We start from the raw sequence: 18,735 nt of genomic DNA, 5'->3' as shown, positions 1-18,735 counted from the left end.
CTCCAGATAGCATGAATTGTAAATATGAATTTGGCAAATTATGAAAGCAGTAGCATCGGTGTAAAGCCAACTTGGGGGAAATCTGAATAAGCCTCTAAAGTTATGTGTTAGACGTGGAGGGAGCTGTGTGATGGGTCAGTGGCTAGGCTTATGTGATAGGTCAGTGAAGCAGGATTTTGGATTGCTCTTAGTTTTGGCCTTGATGGGGATCTTTTACAACGCTGCAAAGGCCTGTATGAAGCAATTTCTGGAGAAAGAATTTGAGTCCTGCATTATCAGCATTAATTTAAAGTAACTCCTTAAACATTGATGGAAGCAGTCATACATTTTATTCTTTTCTGTTGCTCTTGCTACCTAGATGTTTCTCCATGGCAGTTAACAGAAGAACCTTTAAATTAGTGGCTCTTGAACTTCACCGTGTGTCTGAATGACCTGGTGTAAAAAGGGTAATTTTCTAGCCTAACTCCCAGAAGTTCTAATTTTGGATATCTGAGCTGATGCCTAGACATACATTGAGACAGATGCTCTAAGCAGAAAATGGCTGTGGGCTGTTTGGAGGTTGATATGTTGATACAGGGTTTGGGGGAGACTGCCTGATTTCACAGTGGATCTTCGAGAGAGAGACAGAGAGACCTCTAAAAGCAGGGCAGGTGGTGTTGGTTTAGAAGAAGAGAGAAAAGCAACTGAAATATGGCCAGTAGGGAGAGAAAGAAAGAGGGAAAGAAAGAAAGAGAAAGAGAGAAAGAGAGAAAGAAAGAAAGAAATAGAGAAAGAGAGGAAGAAGAAAGAAAGAAAGAAAGAAAGAAAGAAAGAAAGAAAGAAAGAAAGAAAGAGGCAAAGATGTCTGAGGTGGCTCTGAGGTGTTCTAGAAGTCTCCCCTGCCAGAGGCTTGCAGGGGTTGACATTGGCTACCTTTTGCTGTTTGCTTCTTGGCTGAAGTAATGAAGAAATATGTTCGTAGTATAAGTTAATTCCCCTCCGAGGAGCTCTTGGGTTCAAGGTAGCACAAACTGGCCACTGGGAACGATCAGGAACTGAACAATGGTAAGAACAGTATACAACAGGGTCTGGGATGTGACAAAAGGTGGTGCTCAGAGCAGTGTTTGCAGGCTTGGATGCGTTCTTTAGCAAATGAGTTTGAGGCCTTGAATTCAGAAAGCTGGGGATGGTGTTTGGTGGTGGGAAACAAATTAAGCAAAAACTAAAGACAAGAAAAACAGACCCAGAAAACCCAAATCAAAGTTGGCAAAAATCAAATCCACAGCAGAGTTTTTAGTGAAAATGGTAGCTGGACATGTTAGCATCCATGGCCTCCTGAAACCCCAGTAAAACGGTAAATGGTTAACAATGAAAAGGCACAAACTTACAAGGACGTTGAAAATATGATGCCAACAGTTTGGAGGCTGGAAGGTGGGTGAAGAGTTGTGACTTTGAACAGCCACACTGGGGGATGCCGAGCAGCCGTCCTATGTGGCAGATTTCCCACAGCGACTTGGGAACTGAAGATTCACGTTTCTGTGGAGGTGGAGGGTGCTGGTGGGGCTACAAGAACAGGAGAATTTGCTAAGTCTTTGCAAAGCACTAAGATTCTCAGGTCACCCCATCCCTCTATTCTCTGGAGCAGTAAAACGGTTTTGGAGGTCATGGGTACGATGCCGAATGTCAAATGCTTCTCCCTCCCTTCTAGCCTTCTGCCCCCGCTTCCATCCAGAATGCTGCCCACTGGACTTGTGTACCTTGTCAGCTGGAAATCAGAAGAACTTTCTTTGGGAGAGGAAAGAGCGATGATCCTGACATATCCGATTCCTCAGTGAAACGGCTCTTTAGACATTCCAGCTGTGCACATAGAGCTTCTTAGCCAGGTTCCCCGTGCCCAGCCCCCCAGCCAGCTTTTTATTGCTCCGTTCTTAGATATAAACAAATAGCCAAGGATGTGAAAGAGGCCGGGGCAAGGAAAAAGAAAGCCCACTTGGAACAGACTGTGTGGGAAGAAGCAAATTTATTCTAAGCTTAGAGAAGAGGTTTCCATCTATGAAACAGATGCAAACCTTTTTGCTCCAAAAAAAGGAAATTCAGAGAGCGGAAAAAGACCTCTTGAAAACTAACCGTTGATACCAGAAATGAGACTGAGAATAAGCACTGGAAAATACAGTCAAGGAAATCACCCAGGGAAGCGTAGCAAAAAAGAGGTGAAAGCAGCACAAGGAGGGGTGCAGTGTAGGTGACCTGGCAGGCGCTAAGAGAGAGAGGAAGAGAGAAACAAAGTTTCTGAAGTTTTCAACTTCAGAAAACTGAAGCCTAGGGTTCCATGCCTTCATCAGCACATGTTAAGGGGGAGCACCAGGTACTTGGAGTAAGCTTACCCAGCCTCAGGCCTCCACGCCTCCCCTGGCAGGAACGAGGAAGGACTCCAGACCCATACCCCAACCTCCGCTTCCCCAGCCTTCTAGTCCTGAGCCCGGGGGCCGTCTCCGCACGCACCACAGGCTTCCCCCAGTCGCCGCTAGGAGCCCTGAACTCCCAGGATAGCGCCGCTTCTTGCAAATTTAGTCCTCTAGGCCTCTGTGCATCCCCCCTGTTGTCTTCATCTCTTCAACTCCTGAAACCTTCCTTTGCTCTGTTCCCTGAAACGGCCCATCCGCTGGTAGCAAAATGTCCCGTACGCTCAGCCTCTCAGAACATTGTCTGTATCTTTGTGCTCTGATCCAAACCTGCCTGTTCTTGAGGATTCTGTTTCCCCAACCCGACAGGGTGGCCCCTTTTCTTTGATGCTGCTGATACCCGATACCCTGGATCCTCTTTGTTTCTCTTTGCCCGTTCCAGACCATTCTTCGCCCCTCTGCTCTCCTAAAAACCACCTTTGAATCTCATGTCATCAGGCTGTACTGCTGGGCTTCTGGGTCCCATGCCATTCTTCCTGGAAGCTTTTAGCTGCTGGCCTGCTGTCATTCTCTTCAATGTTCTTCTTTTTTTTCTTCAAGTTTATTTTGAGAGAGGGAGGGAGAGGTAGAGAATCCCAAGCAGGCTCTTCGTTCTCAGCTTGGAGCCTGGTGTGGGGTGTGGGGTGTGGGGCTCAATCCCATGAACTGTGAGACCACGGCCTGAGCCGAAATCAAGAGGCAGACGCTTAACCGACCGAGCCACCCAGGCGCCCCTGTTCAACATTATTCTTAATTCCTGGTGATTGCAATAGCTGATCTTTCCAGTACCTCACCCTCTCCTTTCCTTTCTGGTCCTCCATTTTACCTCAGCCACTCCTCTGATCAGATCCTAGACCTTGTTGCTACCGAACACCGCACATCTTACGGTGCCCTCAGCACTGTAAATATCCTGCCGGTGCCACCTCCTTGCGGTGTATTCCCTTAAGAATCCTGATGCGGACTGTCCTTCACTTCCTTCGTGCCTGTCCTTTCTCCTTCGCCCAGCTTGAATTCCACGCTCACCTGTTAGGACATTCCTTCACGGTCTCCCTGAACTCCCTGTCCTCTTGCTTAGCCGTGTGCATTTGGTAAAACCCCACCTGTGACTAAACGCAGCTTTTTTTGCCTTCCTCGTGCCTGCACCTACATACCAAAAGTGAGTGGGGAAAACTGCCATGCTCAATCGCTTCCGCTAAGGCACGTCCACCTCTAAGGTTCACCCGCACAGCAATCCGCTTCTGGTTCCTAACTCTTGTGTTCAGGTGCTGACTGCAGATCCCCCTTAACTGGTGTTAAGCGAAAAGAGATTTGTTAACGTATTAGTGGTTAACGTGCGGGATTTCCAAGAGGGAGCCAAGGGAGGATGCCACAGTGGCAGAAGCCGAGAAGAGTAACTGACAACGGCAGCACCCAGGGGTTCAGCGGGAACCCAGCCGCTGCTGGTGTCTGTAACTGGATGTCACCTAACCCCACTGGACAGCGGGACCACCAGGAGGTGGAGAAAAGCAAGTACCCGCGCGGCCGTTTTGGTAGGAGACTGCAGGGCACCGTCATCTTCTGTCTTCAAGGACGTACCTGCCACTGAAGTCGATTATATGTGTACATTGGAGGAGCAAGGGCTTCCAGGAAATACCTTTTGGATTCTACCTGGGAAAGTGAGGTTTACAAGGGGGAGAAGTCCTAAAATGGGGAAAGGGTTTTCAAAATATTTTGGGGCAGCCATCAAATATCAGATACCCTCACTAGAGGCACAGAAGACGGCCGAAATGACTGAAGGGCCACCATAGTCGTGGCTGGGGAGGATCAGTACCGTCAAGATTTCAACTTTTGCCAAATGAATTTATAAAGTTAAAAGCAGTTTCAACCAGAATTGCAAAGGAAGATTGTGTACGGTGCCTGACAAACTGATGCTAAAATTTATATTTAGGAGACCAAAGAACAAAGGATAGCTACCACAACTTGGAAGAGCAAAGTGGGAGATTTTGTTCTAGATATTAAATATAACGATCATTGAAAACAGAGCAAAGCAAAACCCCAAAAATCGTATAAAAATAGATACACTGTGATGTGATTTGCATAAATTAAAAAATCGAAACCAACAATATACTCTTTTATAATATACGCATCGTATACAAAATGATACACGTGCAAAATACAAAATCATAGAGAAATGAAAGCAAGCATCAGCGGCATAGGCTGAGAAAATAGAAAAGACATTCCTGTCTGTCGCCTGCCTTCTTCATTCCTCTCCTACTACTTTTCTCGTTTTGACCCAAACGCCAGGAACCCAATCCCAAATGTTGCTCGCCAGTTGCCCACCACCCTTCACTGTTGCCACCTCCTTCTTTTCTCAAAACAAGTTCGATATTTTCTAAAATATCTTGACTTAATGATTGTTAGCGTAGAAAAGGTGGTCTCTCAACCTCCCTGTAAGTAGACCAGTGCCAGTGTCTTCGTGACCGTCCAGAAGTTACGTAACTTGCTTTAATCTAAAAATCATAATGTTAGAAGCTAGGTGCTTGATGGGGCGCCTGGGTGGCTCAGTCGGATACGCGTCCGACTTCGGCTCAGGTCATGATCTCACGGTTCGTGAGTTCGAGCCCCGCGTCGGGCTCTGTGCTGACAGCTCAGAACCTGGAGCTGCTTTGATTCTGTGTCTCTTTCTCTCTGCTGCTCTGTCCCTGGAGCTCTGTCTCTGTCTCTCTCTCAAAAATAAATAAACATTAAAAAAATTAAAAAAAAAAAAAAAAGAAGCTAGGTGCTTGAATGTATTGCTTAAAGAAAGCATTGCCAGTTTTATTACATGGAGCCCAATTACAAGATTGGCTCATGTCTTACCCTTAAAGGAAGCCGTAATCAGTGGTACAATTTTATTTCTGCTGATCCACTTGCTAATTACAATGAATGTATGGTGCTCCAGGAAATTTTAATTGGCCTCAAAGTTTCAGTCTCCTTCTTTTTGCCGCCTCCAACAAGGATACCTTGGAGGTTAATAATGATAAAAATAGATACTTTTCTGGTTTGCCACTTGATATTTAAGCACAGTACATTGCATGAGAGACTTCCTATCTCTGGTTTGTATACCAGGAAACTCCAGAGATGGTAAATGACCTTTGTCAAGGTCACAGTGGTTGGGGACAGAAATGAAATGTTGTGATGCACACTTTCAGCTCTTGACGTTAACTTTCTAAGAAAAACAGCCGCAAGTATAGCAGATTTTAGTGTATCAAATAATTACTGGTGTGGCAGAGACTTTTTTTTTTTTACTTGCCCTCATTTTGCAGGCAGTCTTAGAAGTTTTGCTATAATTTATTCTTCAGTGACTACTAGCATATTGGTTAATTATGGCAGGAGTGATGTCTATTAGACTGTAAAAGTGCAAATAATGAATCTTAACAGTATAGGCAGCAGAAATATGAAGCCACACTGTGCCTTTTTCTGAGAAGGGCGATTCTCTTTACAGGTGCTCTGTTCTGGGAATAGGGCAATTTCCTTGTACTTCTCAGGTCTTCTTATCTCCCCATAAATGAGATGCCTAGTTTTTTTTGTAAACACTGAGGTGTCTCCATCATTTGAATAGATTGTCCACTTTATTTTAAAATTAGTTAATTTATTTTTTAATTTTAATTTATTATATTTTTTAATTTACATCCATATAGTTAGCATATAGTACAACAATGATTTCAGGAGTAGATTCCTTAATGCCCCTTACCCATTTAGCCCATTCCCCCCTCCCACATCCCCTCCAGTAACCCTCTGTTTGTTCTCCATATTGAAGAGTCTCCTCTGTTTTGTCCCCCTCCCTGTTTTTATATTATTTTTGCTTCCCTTCCCTCACGTTCATCTGTTCTGTGTCTTAAAGTCCTCATATGAGTGAAGTCATATGATTTTTGTCTTGCTTTAACTTTGATTAGCATAATACCCTCCAGTTCCATCCACGTAGTTGCAAATGGCAAGATTTCATTCTTTTTGATTGCTGAGTAATACTCCATTGTGTGTGTGTATATCTATATATATACATCTTCTTTATCCATTCATCCATCGATGGACATTTGGGCTCTTTCCATACTTTGGCTATTATTGATAGTGCTGCTATAAACATGGGGGTGCATGTGTCCCTTCAAAACAGCACACCTGGATCCCTTGCATAAATACCCAGCAGTGCAATTGCTGGTTCGTAGTGTAGTTCTATTTTTAGTTTTTTTGAGGAACCTCCATATTGTTTTCCAGAGTGGCTGCACCAGTTTGCATTGCTACCAACAATGCAAAAGAGATCCTCTTTCTCTGCATCCTTGCCAACATCTGTTGTTGCCTGAGTTGTTAATGTTAGCCATTCTGACAGGTGTGAGGTGGTATCTCATGGTGGTTTTGATTTGTATTTCCCTGATGATGAGTGATGTTGAGCATTTTTTCATGTGTCAGTTGGCCATCTGGATGTCTTCCTTGGAGAAGTGTCTATTCATGTCTTTTGCCCATTTCTTCACTGGATTATTTGTTTTTTTGGGTGTTGAGTTTGATAAGTTCTTTATAGATTTTGGATACTAACCTTTTATCTGATATGTCATTTGCAAATATCCTCTCCCATTCTGTCAGTTGAGTTTTAGTTTTGCTGATTGTTTCCTTCACTGTGCAGAAGCTTTTTATTTTGATGAGGTCCCAGTAGTTCATTTTTGCTTTTGTTTCCCTTGCCTCCGGAGACATGTTGAGTAAGAAGTTGCTGCGGCCAAGATCAAAGAGGTTTTTGCCTGCTTTCTCCTCAAGGATTTTGATGGCTTCCTGTCTTTTTTTTTTTTTTTTTTTTAATTTTTTTTTTTAACGTTTATTTATTTTTGAGACAGAGAGAGACAGAGCATGAACAGGGGAGGGGTAGAGAGAGAGGGAGACACAGAATCCGAAGCGGGCTCCAGGCTCTGAGCTGTCAGCACAGAGCCCGACGCGGGGCTCGAACTAACGGACCGTGAGATCGTGACCTGAGCCGAAGTTGGCCGCTTAACCGACTGAGCCACCCAGGCACCCCGATGGCTTCCTGTCTTACATTTAGGTCTTTCATCCGTTTTGAGGTTTTTTTTTTTGTGTATCGTGTAAGAAAGTGGTCCAGGTTCATTCCTCTGCATGTTGCTGTCCAGTTTTCCCAGCACCACTTGCTGAAAAGACTATCTTTATTCCATTGGATATTCTTTCTTGCTTTGTCAAAGATTAGTTGGCCATACGTTTGTGGGTCCATTTCCGGGTTCTCTATTCTGTTCCATTGATCTGAGTGTCTGTTTTTGTGCCAGTACCATTCTGTCTTGATGATTACAGCTTTGTAGTACAGCTTGAAGTCAGGGATTGTGATGCTTCCTGCTTTGTCTTTTTCAAGATTGCTTTGGCTATTTGGGGTCTTTTCTGGTTCTATACAAATTTTAGGACTGTTTATTCTAGCTCTGTGAAGAATGCTGGTGTTATTTTGATAGGGATTGCATTGAATATGTAGATTGCTTTGGGTAATATTGACATTTTAACATTTGTTCTTCCTATTCAGGAGCATGGAATATTTTTCCATTTTTTTGTGTCTTCTTCACTTTATTTCATAAGTTTTCTATAGTCTTCAGTGTATAGATTTTTCACCTCTTTGTTACATTTATTCCTAGGCATTGTATGGTTTTTGGTGCAATTATAAATGGGACTGATTCCTTGATTTTTCTTTCTGTTGCTTCATTGTTGGTCTATAGGAATGCAACCGATTTCTGTGCATTGACTTTATATCCTGTGACTTTGCTGAATGCATGAATCAGTTCTAGCAGTTTTTTGGTGGAATCTTTTGGGCTTTCTATATAGAATATCATATCATCTGAGAAGAGTGAAAGTTTGATGTCCTCCTGGCTGATTTGGATGCCTTTTATTTCTTTGTGTTTGATTGCAGAGGCTAAGACTTCCAATACTGTGTTGAATAACAGTGGTGAGAGTGGACATCCCTGTCTTATTCCTGACCTTAGGGGGAGGGCTCTCAGTTTTTCCCCATTGAGGATGATATTTGCATTGGGTCTTTCATATATGGCTTTTATGATCTCGAGGTATGATCCTTCTATCCCTACTTTCTTGAGGGTTTTTATCAAGAAAGGATGCTGTATTTAGTCAAATGCTTTCTCTGCATCTATCGAGAGGATCATATGGTTTTCATCCTTTATTTTATTGATGTGATGAATCACATTGATTGTTTTGTGGATATTGAACCAGCCCTTCATCCCAGATATAAATCCCACTTGGTTGTGGTGAATAATTTTTTAATGTGTTTTTGGATCCGGTTGGCTAATATCTTGTTGAGGATTTTTGCATCTATGTTCATCAGGGATATTGGTCTATAGTTCTCCTTTTTAGTGGGGTCTCTGTATGGTTTTGGAATCAAGGTAATGCTGGCTTCATAGAAAGAGTGTGGAAGTTTTCCTTCCATTGCTATTTTTTGGAACAGCTTCAAGAGAATGGGTATTAATGCTTCCTTAAATGTTTGGTAGAATTCCCCTGGAAAGCCATCTGGCCCTGGACTCTTGTTTTTTGGCAGATTTTTGATTACTAATTCGATTTCTTTACTGGTTATGGGTCTGTTCAAATTTTCTATTTCTTCCTATTTCAGTTTTGGTAGTGTATATGTTTGTAGGAATTTTTCCATTTCTTCCAGATTACCCATTTTATTGGTGTATAATTGCTCATAATATCTTCTTGTTGTTTGTATTTCTGCTGTGTTGGTTGTGATCTCTCCTCTTTCATTCTTGATTTTATTTATTTGGGTCTTTCCCTTTTTCTTTTTGATAAAACTGGCTTGTGGTTTATCAATTTTGTTAATTCTTTCAAAGAACCAGCTTCTGGTTTTATTGATCTGTTCTACTGCTTTTTGGTTTCAATACCATTGATTTCTGCTCTAATCTTTATTATTTCCTGTCTTCTGCTGGTATTGGGTTTTAGTTACTGTTCTTTTCCCAGATCTTTAAGGTGTAAGGCTAGGTTGTGTATCTGAGATCTCTCTTCCTTCTTTAGGAAGGCTTAAAAGGGCTGTGGAGTTACCATTTTCATTGGCTTCCATGTACTTTTTAATTTCCTCTTTAACTTCTTGGTTAGCCCATTCATTCTTTAGTAGGCTGTTCTTTAGTCTCCAAGTTTTGTTACCTTTCCAAATTTTTTCTTGTGGTTGATTTCGAGTTTCATAGTGTTGTGGTCTGAAAATATGCAAGTATGATCTCGATCTTTTTGTACCTCTTAGGGCTGATTTGTGTCCCAGTATGTGGTCTATTCTGGAGAATGTTCCATGTGCACTGGAGAGGAAAGTGTATTCTGATGCTTTAGGATGAAATGTTCTGAATATATCTGTTAAGTCCATCTGGTCCAGTGTGTCAATCAAAGCCTTTGTTTCCTGGTTGATTTTTTGATTAGATGATCTGTCCATTTCTGTAAGTGGGATTTTGAAGTCCCCTACTATTATGGTATTAGTATCAATGAGTTTCTTTATGTTTGTGATTGATTTATATATTTAGGTGCTCTCACATTTGGCACATAAATGTTTACAATTGTTAGGTCTTCTTGGTGGATAGACCCCTTAATTATGACCCCTTCTTCATTTCTTATTAGAGTCTTTATTTTAAAGTCTAGATTGTCTGATATAAGTATGGCTACTCTGGCTTTCTTTTGTTGACTGTTAGCATGATAGATGGTTCTCCATCCCCTTACTTTCAATCTGAAGGTGTCTTTAGATCTAAAGTGGGTCTCTTGTAAACAGCATATAGATGGATCTTGTTTTCTTATCCATTCTGTTACTCTATGCATTTTGTGTTGTTTTTTTTTTTTTAGTTTTTTTTTTTAACATTTATTTATTTTTGAGACAGAGAGAGAGCATGAACGGGGGAGGGTCAGAGAGAGAGGGAGACACAGAATCCGAAGCAGGCTCCAGGCTCTGAGCTGTCAGCACGGAGCCCGAGCGGGGCTTGAACTCACAGACCATGAGATCATGACCTGAGCCGAAGTCGGACGCTCAACCGACTGAGCCACCCAGGCGCCCCTACTCTATGCATTTTGATTGGAGCATTTAGTCCATTGACGTTTAGTGAGGACTTAAAAATATGAATTTATTGCCATTATGTTGCTTGTGGAGTTGGAGTTTCTGGTGATGTTCTCTGGTCCTTTCTAGTCTTTGCTGCTTTTGGTCTTTATTTATTTATTTATTTATTTTTTCATCTTTTCTCCCCTCAGAGAGTCCCCCTTAAAATTTCTTGCAAGGCTGGTTTAGTGGTCACAAACTCCTTTACTTTTTGTTTGTCTGGGAAACCTTTAATCTCTCCTTCTATTTTGAATGACTGCTGCCTTACTGGATAAAGAATTTTTGGCTGCTTATTTTTGCAATTCAGCACATTGAATATGTCCTGCCACTCTTTTCTGGCCTGCCAAATTTCTGTGGATAGGTTTGCTGTGAACCTGATCTGTCTTCCCTTATATGTTAAGGACTTTTTTCCCCTTGCTGCTTTCATGATTCTTTCCTTGCCTGAGTATTTTGTGAATTTGACTATGATATGCCTTGTTGATGGTCGGTTTTTGTTGAATCTAATGGGAGTTCTCCGTGCTTCCTGGATTTTGATGTCTGTGTCTTTCCCCAGGTTAGGAAAGTTTTCCACTATGATTTGCTCATGTAACCCTTCCACCCCTTTTTCTGTCTCTTCCTCTTCTGGGACCCCTTTCATTCTGATGTTCCTTTTTAATGAGTTACCGATTTCTCTAATTCTTAAATTGTGCTCTTTTGCCTTAGTTTCCCTCTATTTTTCTGCTTCATTATTCTCCATAAGTTTGTCCTCTATATCGCTCATTCTCTGGTCTGCCTCATCCATCCTTGTCGCTGCAGCATCCATTTGAGATTGCAGCTCTGTTATAGCATTTTTTATTTCATCCTGACTAGCTTTTACTTCTTTTATCTCCACAGAAAGGGATTCTAATCTATTTTCGACTCTAGCTAGTATTCTTATTATCATGATTCTAAATTGTGGTTCAGACATCTTGCTTGTATCTGTGTTGGTTAAGTCCCTGGCTGTCGTTTCTTCCTGCTCTTTCTTTTGGGGTGAATTCCTTCGTTTTGTCATGTTGAAGGGAGAATAGGAATTATTGAGGTCAAAAATTAAAATTAAAATTAAAAATCAAAATTTAAAAAATCAAAATTAAAAAATTAAACACACACACACACACACACACACAAGACAAAATGAAATAAATGATGCTAAATCCTAGGTGTGTTTTGGTCTGGGTGTTGAAAGGTGTTTGATAGATTAGAGAAAAAAGGGGAAAGAAAAAAAAGAAATCGTTTGAAAATTTGAAAGAATGGATACACTGAAGTAGAATAAAATGAAATGATGGAAGTAAAATAGAATGAAAAAAATTGACGCAAAAGTAAAAAATATGGTAGAAAAAATTATAGAAAAATGTTTATAATAAAAATTGAAAATAAAAATAAATTTTTTCTGTATTCAAGAAAAAGAAATGAAAAAGAGAAAAAAAAAGGAAAATAAAAGAAAACTGAATAGATGGACCAGCGAATGGACTGAAATACGATTGAATTTACTTCATTTTCCCCTAGAAGTCAAACTAGGAAGCGCTTTATAGTCCATAAACTAAGCAGGCGGAGAGATTTGTGTTCCTGAAGAGCGAGGTTGGCCCAGTTGGGCGGGGTTTAGTGTAACAGCTCCGTTCTCCACTAGATGGCGCTGCTCGTCTTACTAGGGTGGATCGTTGGGCGCTTGTAGGTGTGTATGCGCATGCGCGGAAGCGTTAAAAATGGCGTCATCCAGCTTCCTGGTCTCTAGTGTCAGAACTCTGTTCTCCCCGATCAGCAATCGCGCACCCGTCCTTTGTCTTCGGCTTCCGCCCTCTCCCCGCTTTTACACCGTCCGTGAGCAAGCCCTCGGGTTGCCAGGGGGCACTTCCATCTTGAGTTTATCTCAGATGCGGCCGTTTTTCCCGAGCGCTTACTTCTGAGGGACTTCGGCTTTGACCCGCTCCGCCCCTCTGCGGGAGGGTCTCACGGAGCGGCGGCCCGAGCCAGCCGCACCCAGAAACGTCCGCGCTACCGGGCTGCTGCTGCCCAGAGACTGCAGCCGGGTGCCAGCCCGCCCCGGAAAAAGTTGACGCGATCATGTAGCAGCAGCAGCGCCTCAGGGATTCCGGAAAATCACAACACACATCTGGCGCCAGGCTTCACCCCCAGTGGCCTTGTTCCAGCACCAGCGGGTGTGGTTGTTCTCCGGGGTCCGCTGACACCTTTGCCTGTGGCGGGGAGGGCACACAGCCTCTACCGGTGTCCTCCCGGCAGGGGAACCGCCTCTCCCGCGTGGCCCGAAGACCCCCGGACTCCACTCTGCTCCCAGGGACTCGCCCTTCCCACCAGAGCACCGCCAGGTATCGAGCTGCGGAGTTTCATCTGCGCCCCCCCTGTTTATAGAGTCTTAGTGGAATTTAAACCCTCTCCTTTCTCCCTTTTTAGTTCTGTCCCTGCGGCTCTTTCCACTTTTCCACTTTGTCTCCAGCTGCTTTTGGGGGGAGGGGAGTGGTTTTTCCATATTCCCCCCCCCCCCCTCTCCCTCCTCTCTTCACGAGCAAAAACGGCTCCCTGCCCTCTGCGCCTTCTCTCCCCCAGTTCACCTCTCCGCGCCACGCACCTGCTGAGTTCTGTGGTTCAGGTTGTGCAGATCGTTGTGTTCATCCTCAAATCAGTTTCTAGGCGTGCAGGATGGTTTAGTGTTGATCTGGCTGCATGTCATGGACACGAGACGCAAAAAAGACTTTCATGCTGTTCTGTCACCTTGGCTCCCTCTGCTCGTGGTGAATAATTCTTTTAATGTATTGTTGGATTTGTTTGCCAATATACGATTTTTTAAAATGTATGCACGAATGTGTATATACACATATACACATACAATTTTTTAAAACCCCAATGGGATCGTACTATAGATCAATGCTTCTCAAATTGGAGCGTGCTTAAGAATTATCTGGAGGAACTTCTTTTTTTTTTTTTAAGTTTTTATTTTAATCACCTGGTGCTCAATCCCTATTTCACCCATCCTCCCACCCACCACCCCTCTGGTAGCCATCAGTTTGTTCCCTATCATTAAGAGTCTGTTTCTTAGTTTCCCTCTCATTCTTTTTTCCTTTTCCTCATTTGTTTTTTCTCTTAAATTCCACATATGAGTGAATTCATATGGTATTTGCCTTTCTCTGACTGACTTATTTCATTTAGCCTTATATTCCCTGGCTCCATTCATGTCATTGAAAGTGGAAACATTTCAGTGTTTTTTTTTATGGCTGAGTAATATTCCATTGTGCACTACATCTATATCCATTCACCAGTCAATGGACATTTGGGCTCCTCCCATGACTTGGCTATCGTTGATGATGCTCTAAACATCGGGGTGCATGTATCCCTTTGAATTAGTGTCTTTGTTTTCTTTGGGTAAATGCCTAGTAGTGCAATTGCCGTATCATAGCGTAGTTCTATTTTTAACTTTTCGAGGAATCTCCATACTGTTTTCCACAATAGCTGCACCAGTTTGCGTTCCCACTGATAGTGCATGAAGGTTCCTTTGTCCCCACATCCCCACACCTGTTGTTTCCTGTGTTGCTGATTTTAGCCATTCTGCCAGGAGTGAAGTGACATGTCTTTGTGCTCTTGATCTGCATTTCCCTGATAATGAGAGATGTTGAGCATCTTTTCTGGTGTCCGCTGGCCATCTGGATGTCTTCTTTGGAGAAATGTCTGTTCAGGTCTTCTGCCCTTTTTTTTTTTTTTTTTTTTAACATTTTTTAATTGGATTCTTTGATTTGGGGGTCTGGAGGACTACTTAAACACAGATTTCCTAGCTGCTATCAGAGATCGGCACACCGCAGGGACGAAAACTTAGTCCTCCTAAATACTAGTGGACAAGTCACCTGGAGTTCTGCCACCTCGGACCCTCTGAATATGCATGACTCATGTCCCCATCCCTGCCACTTCTCTTCCTATTCCTAGGGGAACAGCTGTCTTCCTTCTGGATCCCCCTGCCCCATCCAGAAAAACACAAAGCCTGCCTTTCATCCTCTCCCCAGTCTAGTTAGCGTCTCAATAAACTTACACTTTTAATAGCAAATGTCTGCTTCTAAACAAAGGTATTGTCATGGCACTAGACTCCAAATTGCTGTGTCTTTTTTTTTTTTTTTTTATAAGAAACAAGCGCTTATTAACTGCCCCCACAGGGACAGAAAAATTCCGATTTTAGTATCCAATACATCTAGCTACTCTCCTGGGAGAGGAAGAAAAAATGTTCACTCCTTGATGACTGACAGCAGCAAAACCAAGGAAACAAATCACAAGCCACTTGCTTAATCAGCCCGCCACAGCCACGACACGCCCGATGCGGCAGCAAGCTCTAGCATGTTATTGGAGGAGCCTTTGAGCAATGCTTCCTGCCTTGTCCTCGACTGGTGTACCGTGTTCTTTACAACATCTTTCCCCCCTAAATGACTGCGTGCTCGGTCTGTTTGATTTTCTATCTACTCCCAAGTGGAGGTCCATTATGGAGATAGTGAGATACTCCGGGGAGTATCAACAGAAGTGGATCTAAAATGATAACCGTTCCTTAGGGACCGACCTGTTCTAAGATGCAGCGGTGCTTCCCTAACACTGGTGACATTCATGACAGCGGTTGACACATTGGTTGACTTATTACATTCATTCTTTCATTCTCTTAAAAATTTTATCGGGCGCCTACTATGTACTAAGCCCTGCACTGGGACTGGAGACACGATGGTAAACAAACCCTCACCCTCCTGAATGTTACAATCCTTTGTGGGAGGCAGATAGTGGGATAGATAATTGAACAAATTATTAATTTTGGCAAGCATTTGAAAAAAAGCACTTTAAAAAAATTTTTTAAGGCTTATTTCTGAGAGAGAGAAAGCGACGGAGCACAAGTGGGGGAGGTGCAGAGAGAGAGTGAGACACAGAATCGGAAGCAGGCTCCAGGCTCTGAGCTGTCAGCACAGAGCCCGTCACAGGGCTGGAACTCACGAAGGGTGAGATCGTGACCTGAGCCGAAGTTGGACGCTTAACCCACTGAGCCGGCCAGGTGCCCCTGGCAAGCATTTGAAGGAAAGGTAGAAGCCAGGGAAGGGAAGGGCCTGAGATAGGAAGGCACAGGAAATTCAAATTCATTTGAAATACTGAAGGATATCTAATGTGACTGGGTAATAAGTGAGGGATGGAGAAAATAAAAAGTATAGCGTCATTTTACTAGTGCGATTTGCTTATTTAAAAAATGTTTTTTAAAATTTATTTTGAGAGAGAGCAAGTGGAGGAATGGCATAGAGAAGAGGGAGAGAGAGAATCCTAAGCAGGCTCCCATGCTCAGCGCGGAGCCCAAAGCAGGGCTTGATCTCAAGACCATGAGATCATGATCTGAGCTGGAATCAAAATCAGATGCTCAACCAGCCGAGCCACCCAGGCATCCCTAGTACAGTTTGCTTATTAAGTAGAGATTTTTTAAAGGTCTATCCTAAAGCAAATAAGTGTGGTCCTTGGACTATTTTCATCCACACATCTCATTTTGAAAATTGTTAAAGCTCTAGAGAAGTTGAAAGAATGGTACAATGAATACCTATATACTCTCCACATAGATTCAACAATTGTTAACATTTTTTTCACATTCGTATTGTCTATCTTCATATGTGTGTATGTATGTCTTCTTAAATCATTTGAAAGTAAGTTGTAGACATCATGTTTCACCCCTAACTTCTTCAACTGTGTCCCCTGAGAATTTGAGATCATTCTACATAAACACAAACCATTCTCACACCCAAGAAAATGTACCAACAGTTTGATAGTGTCATCCAATTGTAAAATTAGATGTCCATTGAAAAATATCTTCTAATTTCCCCAGAAGTGTTTTGTTTTTGTTTTTGTGTTTTGTTTTGGTTTTTTTTTTTCCCAGTCCAGGACCTAATTAGGTTTTTCCATGGATTTAGTGGTTATTTCTCTTTTAGAATAGTCTTCTGCTTAAAAAAAAAAAAAGTAATATCAACTTTTTTTTACTTTTACTTTTTATTTTATTTAAAATTCCAGTATATTTCACATACAGTGTTATATTATTTCTAGGTGTACAATACAGTGATTCAACAAATACTGATTTATTTATTTTTTATTTTTATTTTATTTTTTATTTTAGAGAGCAAGCAGGGGAGAAGGGCAGAGGGGGAGAGAGGGAGAGAGGGCAGGGGGGAAGAGAGAATATTAAGCAGACTTGATGATCAGTGCAGAGCCTGAGGTGGTGCTCGATCCCATGATCCTGGGATCATGACCTGAGCCAAAATCAAAAGTTGGATACTCAGCCAACTGAGCCACCCAGGCACTCAAGCAAATACTGATTTTTTAAAAACTGCTTTATTGAGGTATATTTTACATATATATAATTCACCCATTTCAACTATACAGTTCAGTGATTTTTAGAAACTTTACGGAGTGGTGAAAACATGACCACAAATCAGTTTAACAATATTTTCCTCCTCCCATTAAGATCCCTCATGCCCAAGCAACCACTAATCTACTTTCTCTCTCTGTAAAATTTGCTTCTTATGAACACTTCCTGTAAGTAGAATATAGTATGTGATCTCTTATATCTGACTTCTTTCACTAAGCGTCATGTTTATCCATGATGTAGGATCTGTCAGTTTCACTTATTTTTATTGCTGAATTAATATTCCATTGTGTGGATATACCAAGTTTGCCCATTCACTAGTTGATGGACATTTGGGTTGTTTCCAGTTTGGGGCTATTATTAATAAAACTGCACGTGTAAGTCTTTGTGTGGTTGTATATTTTCCTTTCTCTTGAATAAATCCTTAGGAGGAGAATTGCTAGATCTTATGGTAGTTTTATGCTTAATGTTTAGAAACTGCCCAATTCCTTCCCAAAGTGGCTGCACCAACTAACATTTGTACCATTAATGTCTGGGAATTCCCATTTTGCCACATCCTTGACAGCATTTGTTATTTGTTTCATTCTAGCCATTTCTAGCATTTCATAACTCACATGTGAGTTTAGTTTGTATTCCTCTAACAACTGTTGTTAAACGTCTTTTCCTGAGGTCGTTCGTCACTTGTATATCTACTTCGGTGAAGTTTCTGTTCATATCTTTTGCCCATTTTTTGACTGGGTCGTGGGTCTTCTTGAGTTGTAAGAGTTCTTTGTATATTCTGGATACAAGTCTATTATTGGGTACATGTTTTGCAAATCTTTTCTCCCTGTTTGTTGCTTGCTCTTTCACTTTCTTAATGGTATCCTTTAAAGTGCTTTGAATTTCAGTGAGGGATAATTTATCATTTTTTTTCTTACGTGATTGTGATTTCGGTGTCATATCCATGAAATCTTTTCCTAAACCATTTTTTTACTAACCTTGAAAATTTACTCCTAGGTTTTCTTCAACAAGTTTTACTGTTTTAGCTCTTACATTTAAGTCAATGGTCCATTTTTAGGTAATCTGAGTAAAATCATTGTAGGTTTTGTGTGGCTGCTTTTTATCAGGTTGAGGAAGCTCCCTTCCCTTCTTAGTTTGTTAAGAGTTCTTATCAAGAATAGGTGTTTGATTTTGTCAAGTATTTTTTTCTGTATCCATTGAGATGCTGTGTTTTTCGTCCTTTGTTTTATTACTATGGTGTTAATTATAACATACACTATGTTATATAGTAATATAAATATAGTATACTATGTTATATAGTAATATAAAACATATACTATGGTGTTATTAATATTGATGTTTGGATGTTAAACTGACCCTGCATTCGTGGGATAAATCCCACTTGGTTATGTATATAATTTCATATACATTGTTAGATTCAGTTTGCTAATATTTTCTTGAGAATTTTTACATCTATATTCATGAAGGATGGTGGCTTAGAGTTTTCTTGTGATGTCTTTGTCTGATTTTGGTATCAGAATGATCCTAGCCTCATCAGAATGAATTAGTAAGTGTTCCTTTATCCTTCGTTTTCTGAATTTGTGGAATATCGATATGAATGTCATCAGTGAAAGTCATCTGGGATTTTTGTGTGTGTGTAGAAAGATTTTGAATGGCTAATTCACTTGTTATAGGTCTATTCAGATGTTCTGTTTTTTCTTGAACCAGTTTTTGTATTTTGTGATTTCTTAGGGATTTGGATAAATTTCTCCCAAGTTATCTAATTTGTAAGAATTAAGTTGTTTGTGCATTCTCTTTAATTTCTGAGGGGTCAGTGGTAATGTCCCTTCTTTCATTACTAATTTTTGTGGTCTGTATCATCTCAC

The sequence above is a fragment of the Panthera uncia genome, chromosome C2 (assembly GCF_023721935.1).
Source record: "Panthera uncia isolate 11264 chromosome C2, Puncia_PCG_1.0, whole genome shotgun sequence".
NCBI lineage: Eukaryota > Metazoa > Chordata > Mammalia > Carnivora > Felidae > Panthera > Panthera uncia.
Note: the sequence above shows the minus strand (reverse complement) of the source record.